Here is a 5,664-nt window from a genome sequence, read left to right as displayed (position 1 = left end):
GGTAATTCATTCAAATTAGATGCCAAATAGTACTGATTTTTTTTAAAAGTTACTACATAAAGAACAATATTTACTATACCAATACAGTGAAATTTTATTTCATGCTGTTTTTTTTTAATTTAATTTTAATGTGAAAGTGATGTGCAGTGGTTTAGCAATTGTAAGTCAGTGAATACATAACTTTTCAAACTTATTATCCCCTCTCTCATTTTTCTCACAGTTTTACTTCACCCCAATACCCCTCACAAGTTGTAATGTACATTTCCAACATATTGTCTTCTGAGTATTGCTATTGCATTGGTTTTCCTTTTCTCCTTTATCTCGCCATTTTGTTCTTCCTCTTCCCTTCCCTAATTAAGGTAAATGTATACACAATACACAGGGTACCAAAATCAAACACAGTAGGAGATAAACCTTGGGAAAAACCCAAGGAAAATAGAAATCACATAGTACATTAAAAACAACTGCAAATAAATATCTCTTTCCATATCTTAGAGTTCATTTTGCTCAGCATCATGTTCATATATAAGCATAACAAAGTCACTGGAAAATAATACTTTCATGGGTACTATATCATGAAAACAACATGTTAACTGTTTTTGATGGTAAAGGTGGAATTAGGATTGGTAAATTCGCGATTCTGATAAAGGAATTTCAAAAGAGTTTTAAAATTATGACAGGTAAATGTTAATTGTTCAAAATTTTAACTTAGCCTATTAAGAAAATTTAAAATTGCCTGAGAAAATAGGCTTTCATGCAAAGAAATTCATGGAGACTTAGCTGAGAAGGAGCAATGTGGGTAAGATGGCTCATTTTCACAGTAAACAAACAAACCTCACAAACCTTGCTGTAAATCCTGTAGGTTCCCATGAGAATTGTCCTTACCCAGGAAATATATTCTTACTGAGTGAAACAAGGTTGTAATCGAATTTAAATTCAAAGCTTTTTTTTTTAAATAAGACATCAAAATTTGTGAATTGACCTTTAATTACTAAAAAGTAATTCCCTTAAAAAGATAATTTGAGTCAAAATATTTAGGGAGAAAGTGCCCTTCACAATGAAACAACGTATTGAGTTTACACTTTTCTGTTTTAATACTTTCCACAATGTCTTTGCATGTGAAGCACTGAAACACAGAAAAAAATCTGATTGGATACTTCAAACCAGTGATTTCACATTTCATAGTAGCTTAAAAAATATAATATCCTTATTAACATGAGATAGTGAAGACTTCTTTTTTTACATAAGCCAGAAAGTTTGGGGATCAGAAAAGAATTGAGCAAATTGAAAAGGTAAGAAAACACGTTATTAGAAACCCTAGCTAAGCATTTTGGTTTCAGCAATGGAGGGGACCAAAACTTTTTGATATAGATTGTCTTAATGTTTTTGATACCTAAAGAGATTTTACAGAGCCTATTTGGCTCAGTATAATGAAGAACAAATTGAATGAAGACATGACAATAAATTCCACCTCCAAGTAAAAGAGTTTTCAAAGAGAAACCATGAAGATGTAGCAGTGGGGGACGTCTTATAGTCCTTCAGCTTCACTAGACTTGAAGCCAAGAAGTTGTGATTAATTGGAAATCAAGCAAGAGCTAAGAGGGGGAGATAGAAGTAGGACATAGAAGTATTGTCCTTTGTAACAGACAATGTCATCCAAGGAATCGGTGATTTAACTCTATTCTTCTCCATATATCATGTTGAGCAAATACAAGACCAAGAGGAAAATAATCTATTTAAATAATTTTGCAAAGAATAACTTCACTGTTCCTGATATGGTATCTAAGGAGAGTCTTAAGAGAGAAGATAAAAGTCTTAAGAGAGACGATAATAGTGGAGTATTCTTAGGTTTCCTCTAAATATCTTTTTAGCAAAATATATCGTTGAGGTTAGAAGTGATTGAACCAAAAAGTGGTTGAGTACTTATTTTTGTGGGCACTTTAGACACAAGAAAATTTCAAGGTAAAAGAAAAATGAAAAAAAAAATATAGCCAAATAGTTGTGATTATAGGTTCTTCGACTGGATTTTTGGAGACAAAGTTTTGCAGTAGTGTTGGTCCTCATTAACATAGCTGTTGGGTTTTCGTGGCAACCAAATGAAAAGGGGAAGTTTAATGGACTCGCTTGAACAAGTGAACAGCATGATAGAAAATAATGGCAAATAATATTTAATGAATTATTTTGAACAATTACTTTGTGAGAACAAAGAAGGAAAGAAAATTCAAAATCACATGACGTTATTAAAAGTATGAAAATGGAGTAGTGAAGAGATTGAGAGGAAACATAGAGGACTATTTTCTCTCCAGTGGAGTAATAGGTTCTTGATCTTGCTTCTTCCATTCTTCTTCACAAGCTATCAAGTGTGCCTCAGGACTGGAGTATCCAGTTCAGACAAAGAGCACTCGCAGAAGAAAATATTTGCAGTAGCTATAGGTGATTTATAACCTTAGACAATCTTTTTAAATCTGTTCAAAATTCTCCCCTACCCCAAGCTTCCCTCTTTGAACAGCTTTCTTTGCTTTTCCAAAGACCGCCCCTCATTAACAGCTTAAAATTTTGAGAGGTCATATTCATACTCTCTAGAGATTGCTGTTTGGTTGTGATTTTTGTGTGTTTTTATTGTTGTTTTTAAGTGAATTTCAAAAGGTTGTGCAAGTGTGTTACAATTAAATATGTCCATCTAATTGTCCAATGCTCCTGGATCAGAGTCACTCCTTCTATCAACCTCAACCAACCCTTTCTCCAAGATTGAGTTCAGATTTAGCACTTCCTTTATTACATATGTACATTGAGTATTCTAGCTGTACTTGCCCCTTGTTCTATTTTTCATTCGTTCTATTTCTTGACTATTGTTCCTCTCTGGTTTCAATTTCCTGATAGTCATTCTGTTAAACTGCCTGTTAATACTTTGAAAGGTTTATATGCATTCCATGGAGTTTCACTCCCACATACACTTGAACTGTTGTCAGCTTATATTTCCATAATTCATTCATCTGCAATAACAATTTGCAAGACTGGAGATGTTAAGCACTTAGACATGATTTTATTCTCATTCATTTGGAAGATTAATCTTTAATCAATAAGAAAGTTTAAAAATGGCTTATAATTTATTCCTAACTACCAATTTTTATAAATAGCTTTGGATAATGGTGTGTGATTATTTTATTTTACATAGGATAATTTTTTCTACTACCTATAAGTTTTGGAAAAAGAAGAAAACTAAAATTTACTTCTTAGAGGAATATGACAGAAATAGAAGACAGATTTTGTTTATCACATCTCTCATCAGTACCCATATTCAAGACTTAAAATCATATTTCTTACTATGTTAGACAGATAGGGAAAACATAAACCAACACATGATAAGGCAGCTATTAGTGACTTTTTAAAATGTACCTTCTTATTTGATGAAATTTATTTTGTTAGCTAATATTTGTGTTTGAAATATGGGAGGCTGATCCATTTAACACATTTCTGGAAGGCACCTACTAAACAACACAAATGGTGAGGGGTCCTATTTCTACACTTTAATGAATGGTTTAACTTGTTTGGTATTAGTGCTGGGTAGGTAAATCAACTCTATTGTAACTTGCTCCCTACACTTGAAAACCTTGTAAACTCACTATCATCTACTTGTCAAGGTTATTTTGGCAAATGTGATTTTAAATAGTTTATTTGAAAATGAATATACGTTAGGGAGATAAAATGTAGGTTATCATTGGTTTGAGAATGACAACATTTTTACACTACAGAACCTAGTTTTACTGAACTACCAGTGTTTTGAACCACTAAGGATCTTCCCAGTTAATGCTATTCTAAATTATATTTGACCTTTAAATCAAGTATTCCTAGCCTTGGTAGACCAATTATGTATCTATTATTACAGAAACTATTTTGGGGGGAGGTTGTCCAGTCGTGGGGCCTAAACTCTGGGCCTGGGCACTGTCCCTCAGCTCTTCAGCTCAAGGCTAGCGCTCTACCACTTGAGCCACAGCGCCACTTCCGGCTTTTTTCTTTTTGCTTATGTGGTGCTGAGGAATCGAACACAGGGCCTCAGGCATGCAAGGCAAGTGCTCTACCACTGAGCCACCTTCCCAGCCCTACAGAAACTATTTTTTTGGCTGCACTGAAATCTTTCATTAATCATTAGGAGAGGAGTACTAAAAATAATCGTGTTCATTTGTGATTTTGTTCACTCATATTACAGTACTTTCTCTCAGATTTTGTGATCTCATCTTTCATTTTAAGTTGCCTTGCATTTCACAATTGATTTCTGCTAATTCTTGTAAGGAATTGGGGTCCTGAAATAATGTAGGAAATGAGAAATTGAGATGAGTCTTCAATTATTTTGTAGAAAGATTCACTGTGTGAAATTTAAAATCAGCACATATAAATATAAAATATATAAGCATATATAAAATAAAAATTGTTTGCATTATTGTGTTGTGGTTAGGGAATCAAAAGAAACTCTGTTTTAAAGTATTATTCGTTTATCTCTACCTCAGTTTTTGGTAGAGTTAGACTTAAAGCTTTAACATTTGTAGATTTACAGCCTAGAGCTAAGAGGAAAAACTATGATTAAAACATTACCAATTTAAGGCCTAATATCAAGGAGAAACATATGGTCTTCTCCAGGAGCTATGGAAATATTTGGTGATAGAAAGTCAGTAGTGTAAATTCCTGCCAGGTTGGATGATAGACAGGCTAGAACAGTAGGTAATCATGCATATGAACAATTTTTTCACCTTCTTGGCTTTAGCTACTTTTGAAATGATAAGTATAATAAACAATTATATTTTGATAAAATACCTTCCATTCTGAACAATTCTGTCTGAACTGTTCATCTCTCTATGATCCCTTGTAACTAAGATTAGTTTTGTTCCAGTAAGACAATCTATGCTGTCAGGGTAAGATATTCTGGTTGGTCTGTTCCTACATGGAAGAAGGGTAAACGTTCAGGTAGACATTTGTCCCAGCAAGACCTCATTTGGGAAATTTTAAGCTGCAGAAGTTTAGAAGTAGCTCTTAAGTAAGGCTTACTTTGAATCCATTAGCTTTACAAAGCTAACTGAGTTGATAAATAAGTACCTGAAAAGCCATCACCTTTGGACTTAGTTGAAAAGGTTTCAAAGTATGATCAAATTTAAAATGAAAATGACAAAATAGACACTGAAAAAAATTGTAAATGTGAGTAATTGACCAAACGATATGTTTTTTCCACTATACACAGAATTTTAGAGAAATAAGATCAATAGCATTTTTAGGAACATTAAGAGTTCCTTGTTACAAATAGGGAACCATGGATATATGCCTGTATAAAGATTGAAACATTAAGTACTTAAATTTAGAGGGTACTGCATGCTTCAGAAGCAGGTCTACCCAAATTACAATACAGAGTTTAACATGGCACTTGCACAAAGATGATATGAAAATTTGTGAAGTATTCCATAATTTTCATTATTCTGATGCAAGAAATGAAAAACAGTTATTAAAAAGTTAATTACCAAAAAACAAGTGTAAAAATACATGTAATTTATAGAACTAAAGGTTAGTTTGACATCAGTGTATTAATTCTTCACCTTAGAAAGGCCTTTACATAGCATAACCTTTACAAAAATTGAAATTAGATAACATTGTAATTTTATCCCAAAGAAATAAAATAAT

At 32.8% G+C, this 5,664-nt stretch overlaps 1 pseudogene; it reads left to right on the top strand.

Moving 5' to 3' along the window:
* Window positions 1-5,358: 5,358 nt before the first annotated feature.
* On the top strand, window positions 5,359-5,455 carry LOC138837165 (U6 spliceosomal RNA; annotated as a pseudogene).
* The last annotated feature ends 209 nt before the right edge of the window (window positions 5,456-5,664 follow it).

Source organism: Dipodomys merriami, unplaced genomic scaffold (assembly GCF_024711535.1).
Source record: "Dipodomys merriami isolate MVZ:Mamm:240054 unplaced genomic scaffold, mDipMer1.0.p SCAF_264, whole genome shotgun sequence".
In the NCBI taxonomy this organism is placed as follows: domain Eukaryota; kingdom Metazoa; phylum Chordata; class Mammalia; order Rodentia; family Heteromyidae; genus Dipodomys; species Dipodomys merriami.
This window is presented reverse-complemented; position numbering and strand designations above follow the sequence as displayed.